Source organism: Pinus tabuliformis, chromosome 1_1, assembly GCF_031772625.1.
Source record: "Pinus tabuliformis cultivar Carrire ecotype Pingquan chromosome 1_1, CPIR1, whole genome shotgun sequence".
Classification (NCBI taxonomy): Eukaryota; Viridiplantae; Streptophyta; class Pinopsida; order Pinales; family Pinaceae; genus Pinus; species Pinus tabuliformis.
In genome coordinates this window covers 173,693,351-173,710,955 of record NC_142297.1, presented here as the reverse complement: position 1 = coordinate 173,710,955, position 17,605 = coordinate 173,693,351, and positions in this window count along the sequence as shown.

Genomic DNA, 17,605 nt, shown 5'->3' with positions numbered 1-17,605 from the left:
TACCAGGAGAGGTGTGGGTTTTGTCGAAAGTACCATCGAGGAAGCCGCAAAGCCCTACGGTTCCAGTGGGGGATGCGCTAGAAATCCCGATATTTCCTCGGATGCTAAGGCCCAAGAAGGACAAGAATACAAGGACACCAGTCCACATGCCCCCATGAAATCTGTTGTTTGGTAAAATTTCCATGGAGGAAAAGGGCAAGGCTGTCAGCCTTGAGACAACCAATGAGGAGTAGGACCCACAGGCCCTCGTAGATGAGATAGAGGTGGATGAAGAGATGATAGAAGACATCCAATCGGTGTGCACTGCAGCACAACTGCTTGAATACGTTCCCCCACAGAAAGGGAAAGTTAAGGTACCCAAGGATCTGGATGCCACTAAGAGCGCACTCCAAACCCTGCTCCTCCCAGAGGGAGTTCTGTTTGAAGGCTTAGCCCTGGGCTGAGTGCCCACAATGAAATTTGAAGATTGGGACCTCACGGATGGAAAAAATTTCCCACATTTACAGATTGAGAACCTCATGAAACAAAGAAAGGAGGGGTCCCTTACAATGCTAGAACCACAGAAATGGCTGTGCGTTGTGGAGAAGGCCGGGCTACTCCACCTACTATGGATTCCGCATTTTCACTACGCACTGATTACTATTGTTTTCATCAGCCAGTTGATTTTCCTAGTACACGATGGGTACTTGTGGCTGGAGGATACCATTCCCATCACGATGGAGCTTATCCACAGGATTTCTTGGCTTCCCTGTAAGGGAAAGGACCCCACGGAGATAGCTGGCAGAAGCGGAGATTTAGCACTCACAAAGGCCAGGAAAAATAATTATAAATTGGAAAAGAAGAAGAGGGTCTATGTTATCAGTAGCATTAAGGACAAAGGGGTGCGTGTAGCCACCCAACTGCTGGCTGGAAAGGTGATGAGAAAACGTCACAATGATGAGGTACCAGTGCTTGTGGTTGTGTTGGCCAAACAGTGCGTGGAGGGGGTCCAGTTCAACTGGGCTAGGTTCCTCTCTGAGGAGTTTTTGACCAATTGTAAGGAAGCTCAGGAGCAGGGCAAGACCTTCCACTATGCGTGGTTTCTCTTGTCCATATTACTGGTGACAGGGGAACTACCGGAGGACAGTCAGTTTCCTCATATTGAACAGGACTTGCCAGAGGCTGCCAAATATGTGTCGCTCTGGGCTACAAAGAATTTCGTGTGGATCCGCAAAACTAAGATCTTCTAGGTGCTCATGGAGGCGAGCATTCGGATGTCGATTAATAGAAGGCTGCACCTATCCCCCACAGTGTATAACTGTCTGCGGAGCTTTGCAGACTTCAAGGCGGATATGAACAATGTGTATATTAAGGCGCGTAAGAATCCGGTGAAGAACTGGACCAAAATTCCTTTCATCGTGATTGATGATGCCATTTTTGCCATGCTCGACTCATGGCCTCCTGAGTGGCATGCCCCAGATCTGGTAGGACACGATAAGACAGTGGTACAAAAATAGAAGGATGCCACCAAGATGCTAGTTCAGCAAAAGTGCAACGAGTAGTTGGCCACAGAGGTAAGGGCTACCCGCGAGGTAGCGAAGGCTGCCACAGAGTAGACCAAGGGCGCCGAAAAAGTAGCAACAACATAAGCAACAGGGACCACCACAATGTAGGAGGAAGGAGGCCTGGACTTGACCATGGGATAGGGAACAGAGGACACAGTAGAAGGCGCAGACCCAAGCACGACATCTACACAACTGAAACGGCTATGTGGTACGAAACGAGCAGGCCCACAAAAGAAGACCAAGGCTTCCAAACTAGACAGTGAACCTATTACACTGATAGAGGGTGACCTCTATGACATTGGCGACACAGTTCGCGAGGTCACTAGGGAAGCACTCTAGGAAGCGATGACAGAGCAACAAAATGTGTTGGGGGCCCTCAAGGCCCAGCTGCAGGAAATTAAGGTGCAAGCCCCACAGGATGGAACGGTAGGCACCTACAGTGCCGCAGGTACATCGGAAACGAAGCAGTTGCTGTGGGCCAAAATGGCTAACACCATTGTGCTGCTGGAAGGACCATTAATAGTGGAAAGCACAGAGGACAGAGCCGTGGTCGACTGGATCAAGGGACTTGGCCTAAACTTGGTTGCCCTTCCACGGGATACATTATACCAACTACAGGACGGAGCAACAGCAGAACTCTGCGCTAGGGAAGGATGCAAAGTACAAATGCTTAGCCAACAAAGAATCAACATCGAGCAGCTTAGTCTACAATGCGATGAAGTGCTGGCACAGAATCAACAGCTGGAGCAAATGGTAGAGGAACCATGTCATCGCGTTCCAGAGCTAGATATTGCGGCAAATCTACCAATAGGAGTGTGAATTCATAGATTGGCCAGTGGATTCCATGAGGCAAAGGAGGAAGCAACGAGGATACATCTAGACCTCAACCTTCAGATTGCCGAACTGCGATTAAATGCACATTCATCCACACTCCTGGAAGTTAAGGAACAGCGCGTTGGCACTATCCAAAAAGGGCTAGAGGAAATAGGATAGGCAGTGCAGAACTATACTACGATGTTGGAATAATCCTTCGCGGTCCTCACTTCCTTACAGGAGGACCCCACCATATAGCGACTGGAAATAGAGGTGCGAGAGCTTGAAGTGTTGTATGACAGTGTACGTGAAACGGCACAGATAGTTGTCCTGTCCCAATGGCTGGCAAAGCTACAGCAGGCGAAGGCATTGAAGGAACAGGTGGATGTCGCACAACAGAAAGAGGCAGTACTTAAAGCACGCATCCAGCCTTGGATTGATGAGGCCTTCCTCATCACTGCCGATATCAAAGGAAAGCTCGCACAGATGAAGGTGATGCATGCCTTAAGATAGGGATTTGCCCCTGATATCTAGCATTCGGCTGAAAGAGTAGAGCAGATCCAACAGAAGACAGAACAGTGTGTTGCGGACCCTTGTGCAGCGTAGGCACAGTTGGAGGGGCTTCGTGCCAAAATCACCGCACTAGCAGAGTGACTAAGGATGAGTCACGATGATTGTGTTGGGGGCCTGTTGGGCATGGGATCCCCCGCAACATGGTTTTGGGGCTCAAAGCCCAAGTTTTGGTCAATTATATTGTAAGACTCCGCGAATTGCGAGCGTGGAGTGCGAAGTCTAGGATGAGTCATAGGGTTGTTCGCCATAAAATATTGTAATTTAATGTAAAGTTGTTTCAACCTACCCATGGTCCGCAGACCATGGGATTGTATAAATAGAGTGAGGCTCTAAGTGTAAAGGGGCGTACTGATAGATAGAATAGCGAAGGCATGGTTCGAGGTTAGAGTTGAATCTGAAGTGTACTAGGTCATAGTAGTAGGAAGAGGCTCTGTAGCTGAGTGCGCGGACCCCTACAGCTGAGTGCGCAGGGTAGAGTTGGGTCAGTACTTGGGGTCGCAAGTTAATAAATAGAATTTTACTCTATGCATCTATTCTTGAATATGTATTTTGATGTTATGCATTACTTTTACTCTGCTTACTTACTACGCGCAATTGATAAATACTTGTATGAATGCTTATATATGAAAATAATCTAAGTAATCAGCTAACGGAGCCTAATTAAGGAAGACTTGGGTAAATATCACGTGTCGCGCTGCGGCTAGAACTGCACAAAGACATTATTACAGGGTGTGGGGTGCCCGCTGATGCGCGTAGCATAGTAACTGCGAAGGTTGGACCATGTACCAATAACCTCCTATCAGACATCCCCAGGGTGTGGAAACCTGGTTCTAGCACCCTCCCATACTACTTCGGGTGAGACCTCAATCTGCGCTCTGTAGAATGTTGCTTTAAGGGCCAGTAGTACTGGGATTTACTTGGTTAAATCACTTCAGAACTTGGGTTGGGCCCCACTAAGCCAACAGTTAGCTTGACAATTGGGCTTGTGAACTTGGTCAGTCCTTTAGTCATCATGTCTTTGTCCTCTGAGTTGATGAGGAGGTCATTTTATTGTATAACAAAAGTCTACCGTGAGCACCACCAATTCCTTCTTTCGTTGGCTAGTATATCCTTCTAGAGCTGATCCCGTCATCAGGAAGTGTATAGTATCTTCAAAGTGAATGTCCACATGCACACCGTAGAAAGCTACACGTCAGGTATTCCTTCCTCAAAATTAGTAGGCTCCTATCCTGTTTTAATGCGTGACTGATGACCCGACTCAAAATTCAATCGTCCTAGTTTCACAATAAATTTAAAATCATATTCTTGAAACAAAAGCAACCATCTACTTATTCCCCCCCCCCCCCCCCAACATAGCCTTTTTCACCAAGTACTTCAATGCATAATGGTATGTATACATCTTAAAGTGTCCACTTAGCAAGTAGTGCCTGAACTTCTGGAGTGCGTATACCATAGCGAGACCTTCGCGCTTGGTCGTTGAATAATTCTTCTTAGCTTTAGATAGCTTCCTACTTGCGAATGCTACAGGATGATCCAATTCTCCCTCACCGGCCTATGTTAGTACTACTCCCAGCGTAATATATGACGCGTCCACATGCACATGAAATTCCTTCTTCCATTCCGGGAAGACTAGGATAGACGCAGTGACCATTTTTTCTTTTGGTACATCCAAGCTCCTCTCACATTCTTCATTCCATCAGAATGTAGCATCCTTTTTTAACAATTTCTCCATCAGTGTGGTAATCTAGGTATAGCTTTCGATGAACTTTTTATATTACCCTGTATGCCCTAATGTCGCATGCAACTGTTTCACACTTCTTGGTGCCTCCAAATTGATTATAACCGCAATCTTCATAGGTTCTACCATCAAGCCTTGTCTTCACACCACGTGACCCAACGAGATCTGAAAAGGGACATAGAACAAACATTTCTTCAGATTTAGTGAGATCTAGTACCTCCAACATGTATCTAGCATCAAGCACAGACTTTCTACATGGCGCTTTACCAGTCCAAACATTTTCCAATCGTCAAAGTATACCTCCAGAAATTCATGAATGAAATCTTTGAACACTACGATGACTACGCGCGGGAAGATCATTGATGCATTCTTCAACCCAAAAGGCATCATCGTATATTGGAAGCATACCCATTCAGTTACAAAGGTCGTCTTACTTCTATCCTCCGACGCGATCTTGATTTGATGGTAGTCTGAGAACCAATGAGTAAATGAATATGCTTCCTAGCTGTGAACATTGCTCCTCATTGGTGAATGGAGTTGGGAAAGGATCATGCACACAAGCGTCATTCAACTTCCTGAGATCTACGTATATCCAAATCTCATCCTTCTGTTTCTTGTCCTAAACTACCATTGGGCTTACCCAATCAGACTCTTCTACTAGTTCAATGATGCTTGTTGCAAGCATTTTATCCAACTCCAAGTGAACCCTGTCTTTATACTTCAGGTTGAGGCGGTAAGGCCTTTACTTAACTAGCTTCGCGTCTAGTTTTAGAGTGATATTCATGACACCCAAGTACCCTATTATCCCTTTCAGATCAGAAAACTTCGTAGGGAACATATCCTGATATTCGTGGAGCAATTTGGTGACCTTATCTACTGTTGTGTCATCCCAGTAGTCCCCAATGTTTGCAAACCTTGGCTCTGTTGCCATGCCAATGTTCACCTGTCTAGTTTTGAGTGGTGTGGTAATGCCTGGATTCTCTAGTTATGGTCCTTCAACTTCGCGGTGACCTTCAGTCTCTGGAATATTAATCTTCCTTAGGTCTTTGTCTTCTTCTTCCACTGTCACATTGTTGCACTCCATCACGTCGCTCAGCTGAGTAGTCCAATCAGGTTGAATCAAATTTAGAGGATCTTGTGGTACCTTGAAGATCGCTACCTTGACCTCCTGCAACGCTTCATCAATACATTCAAACCCACCCTCAAAGTTGAACGTTAGAAAAAATCCTTGGTGCAAAACATCCCATTCTTCAGTGCCATGGCGGAGCTCTGTCTCTAAGTACCAATTCATCGGTATAACATCCAAGGTATGACAAAACAAATGTACCCACTCTGGCTAAGGCTTTGCTCCATACATTTCAGTCCATTTGGCCAAATGGTCAAGCGGGTCATTCCTCCTATCATATTTTTCTGTTATCCACACTTGTGGGTGACTAAACCGTATTCTCATCATATTTTTGTACATGCACCAATCATCAAACATGTCGTTGTGTGTGCCCCACCATATTGCATGTGTAGTGCGCATCGCCCAATCCTAGGCCTAGAAGCGATGATTCTCTGGTACTTTTCTCTCGAACGCATCCAAAAAGTTATCAACATCAATTAACCCATCATAGTAAGGCAGATTTCTTACCTCTAATGATACACAGTGCCACGACTTGGTCATCATATTACAACGCATCGTAGATACTTCATGCAGTTGATTCTGCCAATGCTCCAACTCTTTGTCTAAATTTGATGTGTAGGAAATTTCGTGGTCCCATGCAATACACCCATCTACTGTCGAATTCACCCAATCCTGATCTCATGCTATTATCTTGTAAATCTGGTCCAAATTGTCATCACTTTCATAATCATGGACCGTTTAGTATAGCGCAGTCCTTCTGCAAGGTCCAAGGGCACCACTATGTGGAGCGATTTTTTCTCAAATATCATCTTCTGCTTCTTCAAATTGATTACCCCATTCATGTCAGTGGCCCAATCAATCCCAAGGAGTGCGGGGTAGGGGTTGTTGTCATCCACAATATGTATTACTTCAAAATCATCTAATGCACTCACGCCCTCAATATCAACTGTTACTCCCTGCAACCTTCCCATGGGGATTATTTTCTGCTCATTTTCCATTCTTAACTGAAACGGAGACCACTATAGCACAGGTCTCCTGATCCTCTCCCATGTTTGTTTCAGCAAAACATTCACGTCCAACCCCAGATCTAGAATAACTTGATCCATCTCATATTCTCCTATCTGCGTAGTGAGCCTCATCTCATGCCTCATTCTCACCTTATGCCTACCAATCTTCCTGACTACATGCGGCCCGTCAGTAGTTTTTTCCTTCCCAGTGCACCTATTGATCATCTCCTGCAGTCCCTTCACAACCTTGCTATAAAGTAGTAGCTTCATATAGGTTTCTAAGAAAGTAGTAAACATAGAGGGGTCCATTTCTTCAACCAGCTTCTCTTGACTTCCTGAGGTAGAGGCCTCAATGAAGCTTTTCTTCACTTCCATAAACATTTCTCTTGCATGTTCTAGATCAAACCCGGTCTCTTTTTCTGGTGCTTTACGAACCCACTCACCTTCTTCATGGTACTTCCCCTTATCTTCACCAGTCATCACTCCACTCCATAGCACAATATTTACCTTAGGATTTTCCTCATGAGGCTCAGCCCTCATCGTCTACATGTTCTGAGTCGGTTTCTGAGGCTGCACCCCCTTTTCAAGTATCTTAACTAATAATATAGGGTAATCCTCCAATGCGTGGTCAAACTGAGTACAAAACCAACATGAAAGATGCGTCAGATTCAGGCAGGCTCGTGCGTAGTGTCCTTGTCCCCCACAGTTGTAACAAATGACCTACCCCCGACCTCTACCAGGTCCTCCTCCACCTCGGGCTCATCTGTGCTGCTGATACTCACCTCGCACTCCCCCAGCCCCTTGGTCCAGAGGCCTGGTTTCTACCTGTACCCTATATGCAGGCGTTATGTCCATCATTAATTTGTACCTACGACAATTTCACTCATCATGGCCCACCAATTGACAGAAGTTTCAAAAGAGCTATTGCAGTGTCTATACAAATTTCTGTAGCAAATGACAATTGTCTGTCACATGTTTCCGAGCTACCTGATAGATAGCACACCATAGCATGGGCCTTGTACTTGGTCCTGTTGTAGCTTCCACCCTTAGAGGCATTGGTCCCCCTGCTGCAACATAGTTCGTGAAAACTGGATAGTGATATTTTTCATGCCCCTAGCTTTTGCACTTTAGGCACCAAACTTCTTCGCACACCTCGGGTCAAGTTGTTCTATCTTTCTTCAGACTCTACATTTCTAGGCAAAGGTTTTGCAACTGCGCATGAATCTGCTGAACCCCTATATTAGCATCTTGCATCAGTGTCTCATGCAATCTCATCACAATTTCCAGGGCTTCCGCCTGGGTCCCAATATTTTGTTGTGATAGCGCAACCCTTAGATGAGGCAGGAGTGAAGCCACAAACCATTTGTGGTGCTTCCCATTAGTCAAATTCATGTTAGCTTTGTGGATTGTACACTTCAATCTCTGATCTAGATCCCAGGGTGTCTCACCAGGCTTCATCATGATCTCTTTGAATCCCACAATTGATTGCACTTCAGACTTAGGTCTACTAAATTCCTTATTCAGTGTAGTCTGGATATCTTCCAACGTGGATGTTGAGTTATTAGTACAGTACTTAATGTACCATGTTAGTGTGCAATCCTGCAAAGCACTAACCAATGTTGCTTTCTTCATTTGATCATCTGTGATACCCTGATCTTCCCATAAAGCCTTCGTGATGAACCAAAATTGGTTCGGATCTTCATTTCCCATGCCCTTGAACACAAGTAGCTTTACTGAGTTTTCCATATTGAATGGTGGCAGTGGTGTAGGCGAAGGTGTATGCGGTGGAGGTGAAGATGAAGATGGTGTGGGTGGATAGGGTATTCGTGGGAACCCTTTCTTTATTAACTAAAGAGCGCTCTGTGAATATGCCTTTGTTGCTTCCTCGTTGTCACTCAGAAGAGGTTCAATTAGCGGCATATATTCAGGGCCTTTGTTTCAAAGTGTCCTTCCACTTAACGTAGCCCCAAACATAAAGGTAGTTGTATAACCCACTCTTCACACAAGAGCATCTTAATCTAGGTATCTAAGGATTTTAAATACTTACCTCTCAGCCCCTTGAAGAAGAGGTGCTCTGCTTTGCTGTAACTAATCGAGGTATCGCTCGTGAAATCTGTCACAAACCCTCATATGATATGATCGAGCTAATGACCGACGAAGCGTGCGATCTTATCTTTAGAGGCTTCTAATATCTGCACTAACTCTGGGATCCAGACTATTGGACCATCAAGCCTCCACCTTCCTTGGCCATCTACCAATTTCGTGATCCACTCATACAACTCAACCGAGAAGGAATAGAAGAAGATCTCATGTATCTTTGTGTACAAGTATCTATCCAACCACTGTTCTTTCGTCAATCGTGGATTCTTGTTCTCTTGTGCTGTGAATTCATGGATCTTTCTATCCAACCAGTCTTTGATCTCTTTCTTAGTTGGATTCCAGTGATGCGAAATCACACATCTCGTTATGCAGATCTCGGTCGCGGCAACAGAACCATTTGCTGGCTTGATGGGCCCTGACCTAAGTTCAACGTTAATTAGCTAAAAAAATCCCTACACTACTGGGCCTTTGGGCATCAATCCACAGAGCGTGGAATGAAGTCTCACCTGAAGCAGTATGGGGGGATGCAGGAACCAAGTTTCCACACCCTGAGATAGTTGTGATGTCATTTTATACCCTAACCCTTCTTTCATGTAGAGTGATAAGCCCTTTATGTCTTATTAATATACTTCTCTTATTCGGCTTCAAGACCATCGTGAAGATTTGCGATCGAACTTCGTGTACCCTAAATAGGAAATTCAGACACTTACATGACTCTGTAACTACCCCTACATCTGTGTCTATCTAGATTAGCTTAATTATTGGATAACTTCAACATGCATTATGATTATCTTCGCATAAACATATAATCTCACTTGCATTCATATGACAAAGTAAAACACATAGATTCGCGCATCAATATAGCATTAAATCATAAACCCAATATTCAACATAACATAGACGCATACATTCATAATAGAAGTAAAATAGCTCTTACACATGTATTTCCAGAATAATTCTCTTTCTTGATGGTTCAGATCTTCAATACAAAATCTAACCTACCTACACACATAGTTGCAGGGGTTCGCACATTCAGCTGCGAACTTCTACCCTAGGCCTCTGCACACACAGCTGCAGAGCCTCTTTCCTACGCTAAGACTCTTCGCTCTTCGATCTCATAGACCTATTACATCAATTAATTGCACAAAAACTTACTAAGAACTGCACTTCCTTAGACTGTTCTAAGACTTCCTTTTTATACAATCCCATGGTCCATGGACCAAGGGTAGATCTCATCAAGCCGACACAAGTTACCTAAACTAAGGGCGGAAACCATTTTTGACTCTTTACATCTTTGCGCTCCGCGACCACAAAATTCCGAGACTTTACATTCCTTATACAGAACTTAGGCCTTTAGCCCCAAAACTTGGGTTTTAAACCACAAAATTGACCCTAGTTCCCAACACAAGTGGAGTCACTTCAAGAAAAAAAAACATTTCTCTTCTTACAGCAATCCTGGACAGTACCTCGATAGAGTTTCTTTCTTCACCTCTCTGCACAAGAATCCTTTCTCATTTTTTCCTTTATTTATTTATTTTATAGGACTATTTATTGGCACTTATTCATTTTATGGGCGGAAGAGGGACCCTGACTTATTGAGAGCAGAAGAGGTTTTTCCTTCAGAGAAGCATATAGATATCTCTTATTTAGTTTTTCTCGTCTACATTTTTCCCATTATCCTACTCTACTAATTAGATAGGAATGAAAACACCGAAACATAAAAAGAGAGTGTGGACATGAGCTTTACCTAAATAGACACAGGTTCATGGTTTAAAAAAAACTCTCCTCATGGACGGATCATATTTTCCATCGAAACTTCATCAACCGAAAGGTATAACTGACACGAGGAAGATGGATAGAAGGTTAGCCAAATATTGAAGTGTCACAAAGTCCTTTTCTATTTTTCCATATTCCCTTTGAGCCAATAGAGCATCTCCATGTACGGTCTCACAAAACAAAAGGAAACACAACGAACAACAAGGAAACAAAACCAAAAGATAAGACAAAAAATGGCTAAAGAAAACGTGATGTTAAACCAAAACCTGAAAAGACAAGACAAACTATGAGAAATTAATGCATGATGGACATGTATGTAAAATAAAATGCAACTAGACCTACTCCTAACCTAGATAGCTAGAAGGTTGTGTTCACATATAATGGAATTTCCAATGAATCCATCGCAGTTGTTCCCGACCTGCAATGACAAAGATATGATTGATTAAAACAAATATAAATTAATGTGCAACAGAAAAATAAGAACTCGAATAGTTTGCACAAAATTCTAAAGGCCTTTCCTGTGAGCAGAAAGATAGGCCATAGCCACCTCTTATAACCAGTTTATATTCTTACCTTTTTTATGAGAACCATCATTCAACAAGCTTCTAAAGCTTCCGACGAATGTGTCTCCATCTACACTAAAATCCTTAGCAAGCATGGGGAAATATTTTAACTTTTTATTTGCGATGGAGCTTTCCAGGTAAGACTGTTCCAACCATTCAGTTATTGGATCGTAAAATTCATGATAATCCTCTTGAAAACCCTGAAAATTTTGAAAGGATAAATTTTCAATTAGAGGCATGAGATTACAATGGGAATGTTGTGAGTTAAAATAGATGCAACATATTTAATAGTCATATCAAGACAATGAGGACCTGACATAACCATCAGCGAAGACTGAAGTGCCTCAATGATCTGAATTTAGACATGAACACAACAACTTACAGATATAATCATGAACATAGAGATGTAGTAGAAAAACACTTCATTTAATTAATAGAAAAATACTGAACTATGCCTACAAACATAATGGAAATAAGATAGCTTGGGCAATGGTAGGTTATCTCTTAGAAGAGATGTGGAGCTACATGCCTCTAAACTATGTTAAAATGAGGCTCATGGGCCTATTTATTATTGGAAAACATGAGAAAATTGTAAACCACCAAAACCATAAGCCGAGGAGATGTAACACCAACAGTTTGTGGGCCCCATTGGGGTTAGTTGGGCAACCAACTTCCTGGAGTAATAACTTGGTCGTATTATCTCCATTTGGCATGTACAAAACCTTGTTGTAAAGGTCTCACTAAGTACTGCAGGCGCCTACCTATGCTTAGGAGCTTGTCGGGGACCCCAAAAAAACATTGTTAGGGGGTCAAAACTGCTCCAGAAGTTCAGGACTCGAAAAACTACTAAAAATAGTAATTGTTGAAATGAAAAAGGAAACAGATCAAACTAACCTGTGGGGTCTAGGTGGAATAAGTAGGTGGACACCAATATCCACTTGGATCATTCCTCCCCCCTTAAGAAGAAATGGTCCCCATTGCGTGCACACCATCCATGAGGTGAGGAAATTTATATTGAACCTGGTCCCTGGTGAACCACTTGCCCTGGTGAAGGATTTGACCTACTTTGAAAACTCGATATAGCTGTATCCTCTATTGGCAAGTGTTATTGATCTGTGTTTCCATGATTTGATCAGTTGTGGCATGTTCCATGCAGTCTAGGTTGAGCTATGTTGGTGTGATTTTTTCTACAATGTTAGATGTGTCCAACAATGGTGGAAAGTACGGTCCAAGGCAATCTACATTGAACAATGGGTGAAAACCAAGGAACAGTGGGATGTTGAGCTCGAAGGCATTGTCATTGATGGCCTTGGTGATGGTGTATGGCCCATATCAGAGTGGGCAAATCTTGCGGTGGGGTCCAGCAAGGCACTCCTTGTCCAAATGTAGCCAAACTTTGTCACCCACCTGTAACTTGTGTGACACTCGATGTTGATCATGGAGCTACCTGTACTTAGCATTATCTATGTCCAATATATCATGGACCTATTTGCAGACGTGTTGAATGCACTCGATGAAGTTGTTAGCCCTTTCAGCTGGAGTTTGTCAGGAAGAGTTACGCACTGAGGGATATGCCATGAAGGATGATGCAACGCAATCAGGTCCAAAAGTAGTCTTTGAAGTCACTCTTCATGATTGGATAGAAAAAATCCCGTTATGAGGATCGGGTGTTAGGAGATTTAATTGGTGAATTAATCCTTCTAATATTTAATTGTCAATCCGGGACTTGTAAACACAAGTTGTACTACGTTTTTGACTCAGCTTAATGGTCAGAGTATATAAGTTTCCTTAATAATAATGGTTTTAAAGAAACAAAATGAAATCTTAATGAAATTCCCTAAATTTATAAATGAAATTGAATTGATGTCACACTACTTATGAAACCAAATCTATGTTACTGTTCTGGAAAGTGAACTAATTCTAAACTACCTCATGCTATCAAATTGAACTGACTCTACTCAAACCAAAGCAAATACTATACTCAAAACCTATTTGAAGCTAAGTTATTACTTTAAGTATGATAAGACTACAAAACCATTCCTACTTATGAAATTTAAATGTTCGCACTTACCAACACTTCTCAACTATTTTAATTAAATGGAAACTATCTAACCTATCTAAGCTCTGGAGTCGTAATTTAAAAGACACTCAAACATTGAAATGCAGAGACTATATATCAAAACAATTGAGATCCTACAAGAATTTGATCAAAACAGACTAACTACAATGCTCACACTATTGCTATTAAACTCAAAATATCTCGCTACTTAGCAAAAGGAATTGATAAACCAAGACCACATTCTTCCAAATGAAAGTATTCTTCAATCCTCATGTTGTAAATCTATTTGGCTACTACAACAATTTGAAGTATTGTTGCCAAGCTAAATATTTAACATGACTCTGTTTTATGACTATTGCTGCAAACACGCATAAGCAATCTTATGATACAATCTCAAAGACCCTACAACTCCAAATCATGCTCTCTTTTTTTAAATAATAGAAGTTTGAGTTAAAAACAGTCTTCTGCCTGGTCAATCCATCAAAGAGAGAAGCAATCCTTTAAATTATGTTCTGGAGATTGATTTCTAAGGCTTAACACGTGCTCTGCAAGATATAAATGGAAAATCAAAAGTAGATTTAACTATCTCACCACTCCATCATTATAAAAACCAAGTTCGATTGCAAGTTATGGGATTTTTATACTAAGATTTAATGATTTGATGTTATTGAACAGTCGATATTTCATGTTGTTAATCAAATTCTATTGTTGTACAAACCTCACACACAACATTCATTCAGCTAAACATTTGAAATCAGACTCTTATGGTGAAATTGGGATGATCACTGTGCAACTCGGGCTTGTGATTTGGATTGTGCCTGCAATTGGGCAACACTACTGTGCAGCAGGAGATAGAATGCTCACACAGAGACTCTGAAAGGTGCTTTAAATCGGAGGTAAAGAATCACAGTGTTGGGTTGAGGACACAGTGGACAGAGGTTTTTACATTCATCGCTGATTTGTTTTGAAAACAGAGAATGCGTAAGAGAAGTTAAAGAAATGCATCTTTTTCTATTTGAGATCAACTTGTAAAGAATATGCAACCCAATTAATTAATCTACTCATCTACCATCTAACCAAATCAAATCTTATGAAGACTAGTTCACTCAGAAACCAAAACAAGATATGTCACAAATGCCAAAACACTGTTATGTAAACAAAATGAATTTGAAATCTCTTAACCACAATCAATCCACGCTGGAAACTAAATTGAAATCCTGTTCAGAACAATTCAGAGGAATAAACTAAAACTTAAAGCAATCAAATCGACTACCAGCTATGAAATTAAATTGCCCAGTGGTGGTGGGCCCTTGCCACTACTGGGTATGAGACTTATAGTAAAATGAAGAGAATCAAATAACTAATCAGACATTTGCATCTCTGACAATCACAATTTCCCCTTCAACACAAAACTAGAGCCAAGATAATTTATATTCAATAGAATTCATAGAATGATGATAGAAGAGCTTAAATTCCTTAGTATGAATGTGTATATCTATCTATCCTCTATTCTCTACCTCCTAGTTATTACAGAGCAGCCTTTATAGGAATCGACTTGATTAAAAACAACTTGGACCATACATAGCAAATTCTAACAATTTGGCTAAATCGATCTTCCAGATGAGATTTGCTGGAACAACTTGTTCGATTTAGCCTAACAATCCCTCAACCAACCCCAATATTTGTATAGCCTTGGACAAGAACTTAGCAAACCATAACTGTGGCATCAAAATAGGCAGATCCGAATTTGACTGTTAAGCTCAAATCTGGCTATTTTATATAAATTAGCCTCAGAGAACTCTGCATATCTTCAAAATCGTAAGGAATTTTAGAAAATTGTTTTCGGGTTAGTAAATTGGCCATACTGGGACCAAAACACATGTGCCTGACTTTATTCATTCACCTTCACCTGCACGGAAATCGAGGCGTAATTTGGCAGTTTGAAAATTATTGCAGATTTGGGAAAATTTGTGAATTTCCTTCTAGAGATCCACATGAGTTACCTGGGTCAAATCCAGGTTATGTAAATGTATTAAAACATGATTTTTGACAATAACCTCTCTCGGTTTCTCTGGAAGCATGCCGAAAGTGTCAAAAGCCCCAAATTGGTCATTTCTATATTTTATTGGCTTGTGAAGAAACTCAGCGATGGAACCCTATGAAAATGATCTTAGAGAAACCATCATTAGTAAATCATGTCATAATCATCTTTAGTCATATAAAATCTAAGAAAACTAATGATAATCAACCAGAAGACATAAAATCTAATTTGGCAGCAAGTTGATGGAATTAGGGTACGGAATGGGTTAAAGACTTAGGGTTTTATGATATGAATTGTGATATTACATGAGGAAACATGGGAATTTGTGAGGCCCATGATCCCCCCATGCCTGAGGTTTTTTATTTCCTCATGCAAATAAATACTTTTCTCATATATAGGTTCTTATGGCATCATGGCTTTAGGCAGGGTTAGTTCTTGTGGAGTAATGTTGCTTGAAGATTTGGAGTCTTGGTTCTTGTGGAGCAACACCATACTTATTTGACTGCCATAGATTTAATTGTGAGAGTGATACAAATTGAGTATAAGTAGTAGATATGGTAGGGGGCGATGAGGAATGAGATGATAGGAGACAATGAAAATGGTGGATGAGATGAGGTAGTGATAGTGATAGTGGATGAGGTGAGGTGGTTGCATACGCTACTCTTGTAAGGCCAATGCTTATGGATTTTATTTTTTTTATGAAGGGAAAAAATGACTTCATCCTCTATTGGATACATTCAATTGACAATATATGTGAATGTATGAGGGGAAGGCACTATAGTTACTTCTTTTATTTTACATGAACTAATATACTTTTCTTTTCATGATTATGACCTAATTAGAGTAGCATGCATTTATTATGAATGAGAAATTTTGCAAAATGAGGGGTATATGGAGAATGTAATACATGGTGGTTAATCATCAAAAATTCCTTAAATCTCTAATGAATTAAAGAATCTTAAGCCAACTTTACCTCAGGTTACCTTTACTTTTGATGTACTTGCTGTTGTAAGATGAAGTGGAAGATGAACCGGAACACGACTGAAAGTTGGAGTTGGAATGACTGTTGCTGATGTGTATATGGATCTGTTGAAGAAGGATGAACTGGAGATAGTAAAGGAGGCTGAAAAATGAAGGTCCCCTTCTCCCCCCATGCTTGAGGAGTTGTATGTCCCCAAACAAAGAAGGAAGATGGCTGTTGCAAATGATGATCAAGCTGCTATATGGAAACCTTTATTGAAACAAGATGACTGCTACAGGAAAAGGAAATGCTGCCACAAATGTCCATACCACTACAAATTTGCACTGAGATCACAAAACCATATAGTCTTCAACCACTACACATTGTGTGCAATCCTGCTTATGTGAATAAATGATGTCGATGTCGAACATAAGAAAGAATCATTGGATTACTGAACATTGAGGAAGTAGTTAACCAATGTGAGATATCCCACCTTTGATGTCAATGGGAATGAAGGCACTAGGTACATTCTACTAGCCATCAATATATTTTTCGAAGTCGAATGGACTACAGAATTCATCCACCAAGAAACATTGATGTATTCCCTTGGTAGATGACAAGGATATCGTCATTAAGGCACACAGGCTCCTAAGTACCTGATCTAACCCTAGCCTTGGTCCTAGATAGTTTACTGACGTCAATGGGACAAAGCTTGTTGGCAGGTGGGCCTTAAGGGATCCCACATCAACCAACATGAGTACAAGACATAATGATTTGAAATATACATGATTAGAAGAACTCATACAAATTTACAACATTATTGGGAACTTTGCCCACCAGTTACCTTGTTTTCAAGAAAAGTCCCTGCCCAGTTGCGTTAGACAAGATGGTTTTCACAAAAGGACTTATTTTCTCTTTACTATTTTCATTTATTTATTTAGAATACAAACTTTCCTATTCTGCTGAAGAAAGGGAAATGAACTTCTTCAAGTGAAGGAGTACTTCCAATGAAGCCATGTGCAGAGCAGGTACAAAAAGATATTCATGCTCAGATTTAACATATAAACCTAGAAGTGTACATGAGCATTAAAAACCAACAAATGTACTTGATATGAAAACAAGAGTTTTAGAAGTGGAGAATATTGCCTCGCTTGAGTCATTGTTCGGAACCAATGTTCGATGTAATCATGGTATTCTTGGTCCATTTCTTGATTTGGCCCATGTTGCTCATCCTCTTCTTCGATGTCATGTTGATTGTTCTCCGTAGGGTGGGTAGTCTCTTGATTACATTCCATATCTGTTGA